Source organism: Seriola lalandi, unplaced genomic scaffold, assembly GCF_002814215.2.
Source record: "Seriola lalandi dorsalis isolate HSWRI2012SDOR001 ecotype SW California unplaced genomic scaffold, Sedor1 jcf7180002054782, whole genome shotgun sequence".
Classification (NCBI taxonomy): domain Eukaryota; kingdom Metazoa; phylum Chordata; class Actinopteri; order Carangiformes; family Carangidae; genus Seriola; species Seriola lalandi.
In genome coordinates, this window is record NW_019525335.1 from 127,120 (window position 1) to 143,931 (window position 16,812).

Here is a 16,812-nt window from a genome sequence, read left to right on the forward strand (position 1 = left end):
TTCCAGTGTGCCACAACAGAGACTTTCTGCTCAGATGATAAGACACAGGAAGGCAAAGTAGTTGAGAATTGATCAAAGGAAGATAAATAGCTGTGAAAATTCTTCCTCTGCCTTTATCCCTTGTTAGCAAAGGCAATCACACAGCCGTCACCCAGAAGATCCATCCCTGTCACATTACCCCAACAAGATTATAAGGAGGGGAGGGGGGCTACCAAGGGAATGTGTGACAAAAGCACGTTTGGTAAATTTCACTTGAACAAGAACAAAAGCGGCAAGCCCGGCTTTTTATAAATGAATGATTTTTGCAATCTGAGTGGTCGATGCTGATGAAGGGAAATATAAATCAAGGGTAACAGTGAGGCTTCTCGGCGAGAGTGCCTCGGAGAGATAATGGCATCATCATGCCTGTGTGGTTCACTGTTCCTGGGAAGATTAAACACTTTATCATTGTCTTTGGGACAAACAGTCTCTCTACGTAGAGCATGCATCCAATTATTAAATGCCTTTTCTGCTCAAACCCGACATCCACGCGTCAGCTTCATCACACACCAGGAGCCTTGAGAGGAGAGATGAAATGAGACAGCAGTCGTATCAGGACAGCGCTACCTTTCAGGGCGGTAGCCTACGGTGGCAGCTGACCTCACTTTTATTACCGCTGTCTCACACTGATGATATCATCTAAACACACACTGAAAGACCCAGAAGCTTTCAAGCTCAGTTTATCTCATTTTATGGCTCTAACAACTCCGTCACTCCCAAGAAAAGTCAATGGCCACGGGCAATCCAACACTAAGGAGCTGTGTGGCTCCCTCCATCAAAGGCTACACTGTGTCATGGTACATGGGACGAAGGTAGCAGGAGCTCGGGCGCGAGGCAGAGGAACGGGACATGAACAGTGACAGCGGGAAAGACAGTAAATCTAAATGAGGAAGAGGAAGAGGAAGGAGGAGGAAGGAGGAGGAGGAGAGAGGAATGACAGTGTCTCACAGCTCACTGGTCTGGAATCAGCCAGACAATCAATTCCACTACTCAGCTTCAGGCTGGCAGGTCTTGCTTCAATTGCACTGAGCATCACAGGCAGCACCAAATTATCAACAGTGCTGGATTACTTTAATGGTAAGTCACAGTAGTCGAATGAGACAAATACACGATGATGATGATGATGATGATGATTATCTGACACCACGAAAGAATAAAAGTGACCGTTCCTAAGCTTTACCCCTGTGGTATGATTGCCTGCAATTTTCCATTGGGACTAATTAAGCACTTTAGATTCTGCTGCTATAGAGAAACATGGTGGAGATCATTTTGTTTCTTCTTCTTTGCCTGTTTTATCATTTCTGAAAATAAAAAAGCTCACTACTTTTTTTGCAAACAGAAGACGTGCCATTAAAGCTTTTCAAGATTTAGGAATTAAACACGACTACAAAAAAAAAAAAAAAAGACTAAATACAGAGCACTTTGCTGCAAATACTATTCTCTTTTGGTACAGACAAGAGGATTATGAAACCGTCAGTTTGTGCTGTTAGGTCCATCCAAGATACAAAACCTAGTAGCATCTTTCAAACAATGACATTTTTTTAAAGCTACAACACGGTTTAAGATAACATTCATCTAGCATCCCTTTGCAGATTAGATATATAGAGAGAAAACAAAGTAGGATTCATGCTGATGACTTAGACACTTTCACTGTTTCTTTCCAAATTATTTCACAAGAGAAAATCAGTGGAGGCCAAGCTGATGAGCCACGTGATGGAGTCTGTGTTAAACGTAGACAAAAAAGTTTGATGCTGAACTCGCAACGTTTCCTCTAGACTGGGAAGTAAACAGCTACTAATGCTAATGCTAGCTATGTAGCAATAGCAAAACTTACACACAGCTTCTTTAACAGAAAGTACATTGTTAATATTGTCTCCTTTGAATCAAATTTTGTTTTTTCCTCACATGACTGCACACAGTGTGGAGTTATTACATGACTACTCTCACTGCCTTGCTCATACCGATTTAAGCTTGAACCTTTAGCCTCAGGTTGTCTGAGTCAGAGCTGGAGAAATTAGCCCAGATCCTGAGCTGACACAGTAAATGAGTGTTAGATGAACCTTTCCTAAATAGACCCGTCCCCCAGTCTGCTTCACTCTCTGAGGCGGCATCACAGGCATCAATCACCGCCGTCCATTGTTCTTCTGACAACGCAGCGTCTTTACTGCCGCATTGGGCGCTGACGTTTTTGCTAAGTCAGAGTGTTGGCTGCTTGCGTCTCTGCGTGTGTCTAATGTGTCTGAGCTGCGTGTTCCAGCTCGGCCTGGATTTCAGTTTAGATAATGTCGTCTTTCCGGCACTTAAGAAGGATAAGCTCTTATCTCCGTCTAAATCCCCAACAGTCATTAGAAGCGACGGGGCCTGCTTAGAAGACCAACTAATTACGGCTCAAATATCTCTTCCCTCTTCCCAACGTAAAGATCACTGCAATGGACACTGCGGATTATATAGGCATTGTAATTAGGAAGTCATTACGTCTACCTGGACATGTGTAACCACTAAACTGAGGGATGTTAATATAAGACAATAGCCTCAAATAGTCACTGTTTCCCTCTAAATCGCTGAACATAAGCAACATGCTGCTTAGTTGAGGTCGAACCGTTTGAAAATCCATGTTTCCTTGACAGACACTTCTTTAAAGTTTCTCAAGTTAAGAGTCCTTGTGCAAAGCTGCATGTCACCCCGAAAACACAAAACAACACTTCATAGTGGTAGATCAAAGCGGCGTGTGTAGTATTCATCTGTCGACGCTCGCCATTCCTGCGCTGAAGTGTTCCACTCATCTGCATTTTCAGTTTTTAGAGGCTCGAGTGAAGCAGACACAAAGATAATAAAAGAAGTTGAGAATAGACCGAGTCACACTGGGAGGGATGGAGAGGGGGGTGGGGTTGGGCGGGTGGTGGGGAAGAAATAAGACAGAGAGGAAAAACAAAGGCTCTGTGAGCAAGCAGACATACCACTGAGTCTGATTCTATTCTTCCCCACCTCCTCCTCTTCCTCCTCCTCTCTCTCCATCCCTCCACAAGGTATGACCACGTAGCTATAATAATAATAGTTATAATAATAGGAAAAGCGAGGGGACAAACGGGGCCATCTATAATGGGGCTGGATGCTGGCGTGAGCGAGCAGTTGAGCCTGGGTGGTGGTGTCATTAAGTTCGAGTGCGTGATAAATGCACTCTGTTTGTCGGATTTGAGATTCTCATTACTCTATGTTCAGGAGGAGACCCGGGGCCATTACTCTTGTGGCTGCCCTGACAAGAGGCTGAATGTATCTGCGTAAAAGAAGCGAGAGAAAGTGTGTGCGTCCGTTGGGACGCTTGTATACTGAGAGGCATTTCAGATGACATATCCAGCCCATCTGACAGCCACAGTCAAAGGTCCTCAGTTGTCAAGCAACAGCTGGTTGTTTCGCTTGCATGACTCGGCAGTTTCAGCTGCGTCTAATAGTTCAATTATGTAATGTTTCTAACAGAGAAATGACAATTTCAGAAAAGATAAATCTCAATTTTACCTTGAAGTAATGTAACGACTGATGGCAGCTGTCTGGGTATATACTGTAAGTATCTTATATTTTTGTATCAACTGTGAATCATGTAGAATGAATTGATCCTGATTTATGTTAATTCATATCTATTCCTGTTTCCGATTGTCATATGTAGGAAAAAAAAAAGAAAACAACATATGTCAACAATAAACAATAATTTGTCATAAATGGCTACGTATCCGTCTTCTCTTTGATAAAATGCGATTAAAAGTCATAGTAAATAAAGATGGATGTAGCCTCTGTGACGTCACCCACAGGTTTCTGAAAAGCAGTTTTGAAGCTCAGAGTGAGCTGCTCTGCAATTGTCATCTTGGCAGTGCCTGACTTTGCCTTACTCCAGGCATGGGCAAAGAGGTGGGGCGTGTGTGGAGCTGAGACTTCCGCAAATGCTGGTTACGTTCACCTTCCTTTCACTTAAAGCAGCCACACCCTCAATTATGCAGAACGTTAAGCCTTAATAAATATTAAATAGGTGAGTTACATAAAAATTCACAGTTGTCATGAAGTAGGAAATTAACTACAGAAACCAAAACTGTTTTTGTTGTACCAGGCTGTAAACATGTTTATTTCTGCTGTAAAGTTGGGCATTTTAACATGGGAGTCTATGGGGATTGACTCACTTTTGTAGCCAGAGCTCTAGTGGCCATTAGAGGAATTGCAGTTTTTGGCAATTCAGTGTTGGCTTCATTTTTCAACCCTGGAGGTTCCTGCTTGTTAAAATGGAGCAAAAGAATATCCTCTCCTGACCTGCATGAGCTGACTGTTGTAAGCACATCACATCATTGAACCTTGGTATTTATTATTTACTTGGTTATATATTTGGTAATGCTAGCTGCATGATAAATTAGTTACTTTATGAATTTACCTAACTCGCAACAACACACCACTTTCCTATGTCACAGTTACCGTAAATCTTCCTGTCACACTTACTAGCAACCTTAACTGAACTGACATCCACACCACAACACTCTTTTCAGCCTCTCTGCCACTTTTCTATGCAGTTAGCCATTATTTATGTACAGCTCTGCAGTGACGTGTGGCTGCGGCTTCCAGGAGGTTTTTTTGACACAAAAGCCACTACAGGAAAAAAAACAAAACAAAACAAGGACACACGGCGTGCAACATAAGCACTGCGTGAGAATGTAATTTCAAACTGCCTGTGTCTCTGAGTGACACAACGGAGCTTGGTGTCTTTAAATGTGTGATAGCAAAAGGATGTATGTACCCAGGAAATAAATTCCTTTAGCCGCTGGCGCTGTGTGACAGTGTGTCATGTCAAATTTTCAGAACACTTCCTTTCGGCTGCGCCGAAGATGAACAGAGAAGTGGCCACCAGCCCAGCCTGCGTCTGGACGTCTGGCCCAATCAATACTCGGAGACAAGCATCTGCCCGGGTCTCCTGTTACTGTACCTCCGTCCTCAAACCATTCCTGCAGACAGCCGTGTGCTGCTGGCTCATATCAGCGGCGAGGCTTATCACAGAACAACACAGGGAATGTGATACCACACAGGGTGGCCGCTGACACTTTCATTTGTCTCTGGTGATAGGGTTTGTCAAACTATTCTGGAGTTCATCAGCCACCTGGCCTTATTTGCTCACTCTGCCGATGATTTCTCAGCCCTCTCGAGAAATCCTCCGCCGCGATGACCTTGATGCTCAATCGCTGCATATTTTTCATTATGTACGAGCCTCTGTGGAGCAGGTGCCATGTTGTTCTTCGTTTCAACACTATGTGCCGGGTACTGATGAACCTGTGTGAGAGCTATAAAAAATGATCCTCTTTCAATAATTGACACCATCACTTAAAACCAGAACAGCGGTGAGATTGTTCCGGGAGCTGTAAAGTCTGGCAAGATAAAAGCACACAAAGACTCAAAAGCCAAACTGAGGAGGAGGAACAAGCTCTCAGGTGAGCCTCCATAGACCGGAGAGTCAGAATAATAAATAGGAAAGGTAAATAATAGTTGTATTACTATTATTATCAGTCTGACAGGGCTTGAAAAGAGCATTTGCAGCTGTTCCTGGTCTCCCTGTCTCCTCCATTTCTCTCCTCTCAACCCAACTACTCAAGACGGACGGAAACCCCTGAGTCCGGTTCGGTTTCTGGGTTTGTCCCCCCTCCACAGTCACCAAGAGCTTCTCATGGTGGAAACTGTTTCTCCCTATAACACTGAAAGGTCTTGATCTTACTGTGTAAAGTACTTTGAGATAATGTATGTTATGATTACTTGGACTTAGTCTTGCATAGCCAGATCTATCTCCACAGCACCGTGTCAGTGCTGGGGAGCGGTCTGGCTGCTCCCATTATCATTCTGCTACTGAGGAAAAAAAAAAAAAACTTTCTGGCTGCATTGTCTGCGTTTCTTTAAACCAATCACATTCATCTCGGGCGGGCGCCGAGCCCAGGATGCAGCGACACGGTGCCCCTGCAAAATAGTGTCACCGTTTCACATCCAGTGAGTTTGACTAACTACGACTATATAAATAAAATAGAATAGAATTAAATAGAGAGAGAGGTAGTCGGACAGACCGTTTTGGGTTCTAGGGAGAACGCTCTGGGGAGTTTACACGACTCCCAACGACTGTAAAGTTTCTGAGAAATCTGCTCACGCTCAAACTAAAACTAAGGCTAAAACTGAGAAAAATCAATAATGTGCCCAGAGGGACGATGGTGGGGGTTTGCAGGTTAGCACCAAAGGAATGAATCTGCTTTATTTGTGAAACCTTAGTGCTGACAAGCACAATATTCACACTGTATGTTCTACAGCGCCAAAGTTTGTTGTGTTTACTGTATTTGTTTTTGAATCGAGATATATCCATCAGCAGCAGAAGCCTTTTGACTTTATATACATGAATGTTTGCAGCTGCAGTCGGATCATGTATGTTATTGTTGCAATGCATGACTGAACTTTACTTGACATTATCTTGTGCTGGCATATTTACAACTAATTCAACATTTATTATTCCCTCGCCTTTGTGTTACTGTGTGAAGTGTGTAATAAAGTACATTCCAACTAACAAATTATTCTAAACTCCATCATCAAATTCGAGTGTCTGCTCAAAAACTGGCCAAAATAACTCAATTTAAAAAGCCTGTTAGACTAAACTGTCGTTCAGCTTTAACAACAGCATTACACTGTGTCACTATTAAAAACTCTGACTGGTGGCATTCACAAATGAGCCATTTCTCCAGAAGAGGAACGAGGCAGAGTCACTTTAATCTCTGTGATTTCATTCCCTTGCTTCAGTCTCAGTGATTTGGTGCTGCAGATGTCTTCTCTGTGTGCTTAAGCCCTTCGGCCATATGCTGCTGCCGCCCGGACCATGACACAAAGGGTTTTTAATCAGTCTTCTCAATTACGGAGCACATTCTGTCATTAAAAAACACAAAGCTTTGAGGCCCGCTCTCGCCTCCCGCCTCCAAGTCTTTTGGCTGCAGCCAGGGCTGAGGTCGCTATATGTGCTGCTGCCTCGCAAGAAAAAAAAGAAAATAAAACACTGAAGTTCAGTTTATAACTGTGTGGCTTTCTGATCTATTTGAGCTGGCTGTTTCCCAACGCTGCCCGCAATACAATTTCCACACTCTGTTAGGATAGAGTACATTTAGAGGACTCAAACCCTGAAGTCTATCATTCAATAAATTGTCCCTTCCTGTCGATAAACCCTGTTGACGACAAACCAAACACACTGGAAAACAGATATAGACACAGAGCTAATCTAATGTTACGAATGACCTTCAGCCACTGCTATTACATCAGATACCTGAAGCTAATTGGTGACAGGGAGAAAATAAAAGTCCACCAGTGATGGCACAAACAAGAAAAAAAAGCCTTGCCACCAACTCACCAAGTTGCAGGAAATAATCTCCCCTTCCTGAGTTACAGCGCTGATTATATATTATGTTGATTATGTTGACCTTCGACCCTTTGGTTATAAAATGTTAGCACTTTATTTAATTGTCACAATTAGCGCATGAATTCATGAGTTATGGCTGAAAACGTTTTTTCCGTGAGGTCACAGTGACTTTGATCTTTGACCTCTGACCACCAGACTCTAATCGGTTTATCTTTGACTCCTAATGAATGTTTGTGTCAAATTACAAGAGGTTCCCTCAAGGTGTTACTGAGATATCACGTTCACGACGGATGGACAGAACCTGAAAACATGATGCTTCTGGCCCTGACTGTCATCGGCACCGAGGCATAAAAAAACCCCAAAAAAACCAAATCACTATTTCTCTTTGGCAAACACGTGCACCGAGACGGTGTCAAGCAGAAGAGTGCAAACAGCCGAAGGCTAAAAAACAGAGATCCTATTCCATCTCAAGCAGCTATTTTGAATCGCAGCCAACTGTCCAAGTGGATCAATTTTAATGTGCAGTAGTTATCTGAAGGGTGAAAGTGACACAACTTTAACAGGCAAATATATGAACTTTAGTATAATTGAATTAATTTGGGTTTTGCCCTTAAAGTAAATATTATTCAATAGCAGAGAATATTACCATAAATTAAACCAAATCCCAGGCCCAACTCTTCACTAAATTTCACTATTTTGTGACCTTTGCGTGTTGTTTAAGACAAAAATATATTAAACTGTTGACCCTTTGCTCATTTGAATTGTAATTATAAACAGCCTTGAGTCGCGCTTTGGAGGGCTTCCTGACTTTCACCTCAACTTTTAAATGATCCCACGCTCATTATCCAAATTTACTAAATGTTTCAAACCCGAGCGCAGGGATGCAAATTGCTCTGGGACGTCAGAGGATTGAGGTTAAAGCAAGGCGCACAGCCACGGTACCCGGATCCTGCTCCTGACACAGATGTTGAGGCAGAGCGGTGTGCGGCAGGGCTGCAGCCATGTTTGCTGACACCGTAGAAGCAGTTACGCTCTTTAAGAGGGGATTTCTCTCCCCATTACAGGGAGATGATTTATTTAAACTGGGCTGCAGATTTGTTTTCGCACTCCACGTTCTCTGAGCTTTTCCTTTTCTCTGTGAATATGGCAAATGTGAACGCTGTCCTGGTTTTTTTTTTTTTGGGGGGAGTGGGGGGGGTAAGGTCTGCAGATTGTTTGTGCTGACAGTGAAAGAGCTGTTATCGCGAATGGAGGGGCTGTTTTTCTCCTCACAGCGTGCTCTCTGTGCTCGAACATGGACGTGCAATTGAATTTTGTGCCTTTTTCTTGTAAGAAACTGGCTCCTGTCCAGCGTCTCTGACTGTCTAATAGCATGTGGAAAGTTGCATGCTGTGTGAGGTTTTGTGCATATTTTTTTTTTTTTTCTTGCTTGGCCCCCTCGAGTTGCATCATTTCGGCTTCACCACGTGAGGATAATTAGCCGTTGATAAACATGAAAGTCAGCAAAAAGTTTCTTTGAAGTCCAAACATTCGTCTGAGAGAAGTGTTGCAGAGGAAAGTCGATACAGTTCTCTCTGTCGTTCCGTTGAATACCAGCTCAGATTGATTGAAATTATTCTTTTTCACTGCTTGAGAGGAAAATCCTGAACGGGTGTCGACCGTTTGAGAACTTTGCTCCTGTGTTTTTTCGCTTTTCATCATTTACATTTTATGTTCCCTCCGGTGGCCTGAGGAGCTGAGGGAGCTGTCTCTTATACACATCTGAGACCCCGAGCCACTAATTATCCCTTCCTTCCCCCTGCAGACTGAACGCTGGCTTTTAATGAAAAGAGAATTTGATCCATTAACGAACCTCATCCATTTGAAAACCTGGATTCTTTTTTTTATGGTTACCTCAATTTGGAGCCATAAAGTGACGGGCAGATTGGTTTCCTCTGTGTTTTTTAACACCATATAAAGAGTTGGTGATGTTCACTTGTGTTATTTAAGCTACAAACTGAAGCTTTTTATGGCTCTGCATTGAAAAACACGCCAGTTACTCAACACTGATGTAGGAATTTGAAACACTTGGTTGGCATGTTGATTTTATATGTAGCGGCATCTGTGGCGCTTTACTCAGGGAGCCAACAGACATTAAAACACACTTCCAAATGTTGCGGCCAAACCTTGTGAGCTTGGCTTCCACTACTTTTTACTACAGTTGCTGGGAATCGCAACTCAGATGTTCGAGTACAGCTCATGTCTGCTAACTACAGAGCTCGTTAGGTGTCCGCTGTAAACAGAGGGAAGACTGGTGAACAACATGTCAAGATATTCCTCCACTCCAGGAAAACAAGAGGAGGGTTTTCACACTAATCATAGAAGTTACACTGAGACTCCAACATGAGTTTCACCAGTGTTACTAGAGAGAACTTTTAATGGAAGGCGGTGAAGAGGGCGTTTGTTTTCTATTCATTTAAGCCTCGAAGAAGAAGGAAATATTCAGTGAAAGCAATCACACACTGAGGTGAGGTGGTTTGACATCGTCGTGAATGTGTCCATCTTGAGTGTGTGTTGTTTGGTGCAGAAAAACTGAAGCCGCATTTTCCAAGTTCAGAGTGAACGCACAGGACGTTGAAGCAGAGGACACTTAGGAGAGCAGCATGAGGATGTTTCAAATTTGCTGATCCATAAATCTTTACATATGCTATTTGGAAAGAGCCACAGAGGTGCTGATATTTTTTACTTTACGGTGGAAACAAACTAGAGTTCAATGTCGCCTATTTCAAGTAATTTAAATAAGATATTAGATATAAAATCCAGGGCTTGCAGTGAAGGCTTGTCCATTTGCGAGTGGTTTTAAGTGAAAGGAAATGTAGTTCTGCACAGCGGCTTTTTCAAAATGTCAAGAAAAAAAAAAAGAAAAAAGGTGTGAATTCCATTAGTGAGGCGTCCGGTGAGGTTTGCTGCTGCTCTTTAACCGTCGCACAGACACACACAGCTTCAACAAGCTTCACACTGATCCACCTGACCTGTGATGCTTTCTGCCGAAGGGTCAAGAGATCCAACATTAGCAAGAAAAGTTGACTTTGTCTTTAATTCTTGACCTCCTGTCGGCTCCGGCAACCGCTCCCTGGTGCAGCCCCGCATGACTTCAGCTAAGATGGGTGTATTTTTAAAGTCCCTGCCCAATGCAACTGTAAAGAAAAAAAAAAATACCCAACTGGGGAAACATTTTCACATCCCAGGGACACAGCCTAATAAGCAATGCCAGTCCTGTCAGACAAACTATGATCTTAACAGACGTCATGCTGCAATGAAAAACACCCATGGGGATTTTAGTCAAGCTGCAGCGGAGCCTCATGGGTAAACATTGTTAAGACAGCAGATCTGTAAATAGAACAGCCTGCCGACATGTACAGTACAGCAGTGACGGTATGTGTCTCTATAGTAGGCTGCGTGTTAAGGCTCCCAGAGTCCCACCAGCCTACCATTAGTCTGAGCTCTGTCTCTTTGTCAAAATCCCTCAGCATCCCTTTGGCTCTCCGAGCGGAGCCGAGCAGAGAGCCTCTGACAGTTAGCAAGCGCCTCCGCTGCACACATCATTGATACTAATGGGGACGGAAGGCTGATGTAGGGTGGCTTGTGTGTCAAGAGTTCGCTGGGGTGTGTGTGTGTGTGTGTGTGTGTGTGTGTGTGTGTATATGGGGTAACCAAAGTCAGGATTACACAAGTGGAGCATGTGTGGTTGCTCTGCGGCACGGAGATCAATTCATGTCGCTGCAGCAAATGGCATGACAACCAGTCTCCTCCCCGTCACCATCTGCCTCCTCTGTGCCAATTTGTCACAGCACATCCAAGTGTGGCCTTGCCCTCATTTAACATTGAGCAAGAGCACGACTCAGGGAACAACGTGAAGGAGAAAAAAGGAAAATAAGGAGAAAATAAGGGCACTGACAAACACTGCAGTCCTCAGGGCGAGCGGCGAGAGGGGTCAACTGGAGTTTATCAGAGGGCAAAGGCAAGAAATATACACATGGGGGGGGGTCCTGGCGACTCAGCTGGCTCAGGTGCGAACCACGTACCTGCAACACCCTATGTTCAAATCTGGACCAGACGTGCCAAAGAATTAATTTAAAATTAATCTTAAACAACCAACCGAGACAGCTGATCTGTTGGCACTGACTGGGTGGAACGTTTCCTTGATTTGATACCTGCCCAGACAGGTGTTAAAACCCGGTTCCTGCAGAGAGGTGGCGGGGTGTAGGACACGGCGACTGTGTTATATATAAAGAAAGAAAAATAATAATAACAATAATAATAATAATACATGGCTATGAATGACATGATGCAGGTGTGAGGGTTGAACTTGCTTCACAGTCGTGCAGATTGAGGCGGAGCGCAGGATCTGCAGAGAGCTTTCTGATGTTTTGCTTCGTGACACAAAGATCTTTTCGATTTTCGTTTTTTTTTTCTCCTGTAAATCATGTGGGCCATGAACAACCGGTCATACATCCAAACTATGCATCAGGCTAAGCTTCATTTATAGTGGGAAGGACACAGTGCCTGCATTGTCAAGTGAGTGGGTGACAAGATATGAAAGCAATGCCACTCAGTCTCTTTCTGCCTCCGTCTCTCTCTCTCTCTCTCTTTTTTTTTGGCACAATAATACCTCTATTCAGCTCAGTGGTCTGATCATGTTTCACGCCTGTGCACCCGCATTGACTACCATTCTGTCCCATTTCACCCCCTTTGATACGTCTTTGTGTCATCAATAATGACAGGCAGAAAATGGCTGTCTGCACCAGGAGCCCTCATGCCACCATGATGCCAGCGATCCAGTTCAAAAAGCCCGTTGCTGTATATTCAACCCTCCAAAACCCGTCCGTCGCGTATTGTTTCCCCCGCTGTCAGCAGAGAGCAATGGAAAAGTGGTGGGCCCTCCATCCACTTTAACTGACACACAATGCCCCACAATGGCCTCATGTCGCATTAGGCACGGGCGGCCGAACGAGGGATCGCGCGGCACAATAGCGGCGCTTTGAAAGTGGGCACGAATAAAGAGATAGCGTCGGTGAGCGTTTGCACTGTTTAATCGCTGCAAATACGAGCTCATGGGGACGTAACCCATGTTTATTTGTCTACCTGGGCGTGTGAGGCAGAGACAGACTGTAAGCTCTCGAGAGTCTTTTTTGTCACTTTGGAAAAACACTTCAAAAATCACGGTTTATACAAGCGGCTATGGGTGCGATAGGGGAGAGCCATTAACTGGCAGACAAGCTTCCTCTCCATTAATGTGACCAATCTGAGCCTCACAGTGTCTGAACTGGAAATTATTGTAGACAAATATGTCATTATTTCCCGCATGCATCTGAACGGCCCCACTGTATTGTGAAGAATTTCTACGAGTGTGTTATCGAGCGCGTATAAAAACACATCACCACTCAGATAAGAGCGCTGCTTAAGAAACTGAAGTCGCTGACAAAAAAATAAAACTCAAATTGCTCAAAATAACAGACAGCTTATTTTTTTTTCTATAAAGGATTCATTTCTGTACAGTTTGTAGTTGTGCAGTGAAGCTGGCACCGATATGAAATGTAATATTTTAAAAGGGATCCTGAGCTCATCAAATAATATTAAATGTTATTCCGCATTTTAGAAGCGTTAAAAACATTTTCTGATTATGATTGAAGGGTTCTCATCTTTTTTTCTTTTTGCCAAATTTTGTAAAACAGATTTCAGTAGCTGTTTTTGCTTAAGCAAAATGGGCAGAGCTCAGCTGTATTTCTCTTCACCAATAAGAATCTGGCAGAGGAATTCAAATCCAAATTAGAATCTGTTTTAATTCAGCTTTGCTGCCGTTCCTGTCATTATTGTGTTTGTTTGTTTGTGTTGTATTTTTTAAGGGAACATGTCGAACATTACTGGAGCTGCATTGATTGTCTTTATCATGCACAAACAGAAATACCACAAGCAAACAGATAGTATTTTGAGATATTCTATTGATCCCTGATCGAGAGGTCGAGTGCTTTTTCCAAAACCACAAGGAACACACACACACACACACACACAAAAAAAAGAAGCAATCAGACAATAAAAGGAGGTCAAAACTCAACATAGCAGAAACTGGAGGCATTTAAATGTGTGTAAAAAGCATCACAACTGAACTTACAGACAGGTTTTGTTGCGCGAAATGATTTCCCAATCCACCAGTTCCTCCGACTTCTCTCAGGGGGTGTAGGGGGTTTGAAGATGGGGAGGTTGGTGGGGCGTTAGGGGCTGAGACCCCCCCTTTGAGGTTCTCCCTCTAAGAGCGTTCAGTCTTCAGTAAACTTCCTGTGAGAGAAAACATAAAAAAAAACAAAAACAAAAAAAAAACCATATGAGAGTGGACAACACGAGAGGAGCAGCTGCACTGCAAACACACTGCTGAAAAACCTCTGGGGCTTGTCTTTTTTTTTATTTTTTGTTTAAATGGGGGCACTGACCTAAAGAGCCCCCATGGAGACGGGCTCTGTGTCCTCTTAGTGTAAGCTCCACAGTCACTCTGCTGTCATAACATCACAGCTAACACAAGCAGAGAGGCCATAAATAGAGCCAGATGTGGCGGGTCACAGGCGCAACATGGCGATGATAAGAAAACGGCCGAGGGGCTTCACGGCTCTGTGTTTGTACTACTTTCTTTTTTTTTTTTTTACTTTCCTATTTTGTTTTTCTTTTGTACGATGATGATATCACAGCATGTACACACTGACAACCAATATAGACGAGCCACGAGTTCATGATTATTCAGTTCCCACGTCCAAACCTCCTCCCACACTCTTTGTGCATATATACCGAGTGTCAGTTATCTTACAGCACACAAATGCACCATGCAGTTTGACGTGCCTACGCTCATGGTAAACTGTGTGGGCATCCAAAACTTGTTTTCATAACAATATGGAGGAAATATTGTGCAGAATAGCAGGACTGATATACCGTGGGATGGCTGCAAAACAAAGCTCAACAAAAGAAAGAAACCATCATGGTGGAGTAGTATCAGTGTGCAGGTGAACCAGCTGACCCGGTGTCACCTTCAGTTCTGACCCATCTTAATCTACAGCTTCATCTGCAGCTACCTCGGTGATCCCAGCATCACCCGTGAAACTCTATTTTCTCACAGGCTTTTTCATTCATCATGTTTTACTGGGAGGTTTTTTTTTTTTTCCCCACATCTTTCTGGACTTTGCAGAACTTTGAAACTTTCTTCATTCGCCTGAAGCTCAACTCTGCTCTTTGGAGGCTCATTCACGGGGGCACAGCCGGGGTTTACACCAGCACTGCTCTGTCGTTAGCTCCCTTCAACAACTGTACCGTCATCCTTTACCCAGCCTCCCCACAGAAACACCACAATTACACCGAGGAGAATTGGTGACAGATGAACTTCCTGTAAATCCGTTCTTGCAAGTTCAGCAACCCCCAGAACACACACACACACACACACACACACAGAGGCCGCCCCTGATGGCCGGTGGTGACTAATGGCAACTGGTCCATGGATTTCCTGTAACCAGGCTTTACTCCTATTAAACAGACACACATACACCTACACCCACATGGCACTTAAATTAAGGTCGTGACCGCAGAGCGATTCCTCACATCCTTAGCCAAGGATAAAGCATGTCCAGCTCACTGACTCAGTCGCACAGCGCAGCAGATAAGCTGCATTGCTTTCCCAATCCCTCCTGAATGAGGCAGCTGACTGCAGCTGCTGTGAGCAACATCAACATCACCGCTGACTCCCATCGTTGCTCCACGGAGCCACTGAAGGCCTGTAAATACTTAACAGCCCCAGCCTTCTGCAAATTAAGCAGAGCGCGGCGAGAGCTTTGGCACGCTGGCTTATGGTGACTTAACCTGTGTGGTGGAAAGACAGGAGAGGGAGGGGCTTCAGCTGGTGAGTGGAAAGGGTTAGTCGCCGCAGCGCCGAATGACACCAGGTTTTAGTCATGGGAAACGGCCTGGTGGAGTAAAGAAAGTGATGTCACCTCTGTAAACGTATTTAAAGTTTACTGGGCTCCATTACACATAAACCTCTGACCACTCACTTCCACCTTCCCCCGCATCGGTCACACTGTGGACAGGCCGCAGCTGTTTCTCCTGTCAGGAATCATCACCATCAATAGAGCTGGGAGATAAGGTCGAAACCAATATCACGAGGGTCAGAAGAATGTTTCCTTCATTGCGGACATGCAGATGGATAACAAATCAAAAGGAACCCAACATTATGTGTTTAAGTGATTGACTGTGAAGACTACAGCATATGAAATCACATCATTTGTCCAAATCCTGCAAGGTTGGATGGTTGGTGCCAGTGGGCGGGGCTTGGGGCGTGGCTGAGGCCAGCGACTGCTTTGTTGTGACATCACAAAGTTACCGAAGTCCTAGCGGCTCGTTTTAAGACTCAGTTTCTGAATATAGCTGTGTGCATTTCTCTGTGGACTGAGGCTTTGATACTTTCACAGTATTAATATAGAAACTAGACCTGATCTATAATCACACTACACATGGACAGAGACCTTTATACTATATGGGACCTTTAATTTATCAGCTGTATGCTGGGATACAACAAATTTTTATTTTCATTATCAATAAAACCAATTAATTCAGTAACTGTTTGGTCTAGAAACTGTTGAAAAATAACAAATAAAGTTTCCTATAGACAAAGGGAACAACAAACAGTCCAAAACCCAAAGAGATTGAGGGTGCAGCATTTTGTCATTTTCTGCCAATGACAAACAATTAATTGATCAATTAATAAAAATAGCTGCTGATTAATTGTGTCGATCAATTAAGCGGACGGACAGTTTCCGCCCTATAAACATTGCAAATGTTATGAAAAACAACCAAAATAATCAAACTGATATGATGTGACGAAACAAATAAAACGATGGATTCAGACGAAACGTGATGACATCATAATTAGATTCCACTGAAGGTTGATAGTGAATTATTGTCCTAACCGCCGAAGTCCTCAGAGAACGTCCTCAAAAACAACATGCACACTGGATAACCAACATGATTAACAGCTGCTGGCACAGAGGTTAGATGAATTAGGGTCAGCAGATTCGGTTAAAGAGGACACAGGATGACTCTGTGTCCGTCTGTTGGATGTTGGTTGTTTTGTTCAGCCGTTTTTTTTTTTTTTTTTTTTTGTTTTTGTTTTTGTTTTTTTCTCCTCCAGCCTGAACAGAGCAGGTTCCAATATCGATTTTAGCGAATGAGGTGAGCTGGTGGGATTGTTATCAGGCTCTGTAACTTCAGCTGTTGGGGCTATTAGATTGGGTGCTCATATAACGCATGGGAGATGAAGGATAATGTTGCCGTGATTGTTTCGTTGCCACACTGCGATC

General features: G+C 43.6%; 1 protein-coding gene across 6 annotated transcripts in view; it reads right to left on the reverse strand.

The window, feature by feature from the left end:
* sema6cb (semaphorin 6Cb) overlaps nucleotides 1-16,812 on the reverse strand; it is a 153,110-nt gene that overhangs the window by 77,658 nt on the left and 58,640 nt on the right. For all 6 annotated transcript variants that reach the window (XM_087179090.1, XM_023425499.2, XM_023425498.2 and 3 more), the window contains one exon: nucleotides 13,593-13,756. The gene's annotated coding sequence lies outside the window, so the exon portion shown is untranslated. The remainder of the gene's footprint in view (nucleotides 1-13,592; nucleotides 13,757-16,812) is intronic.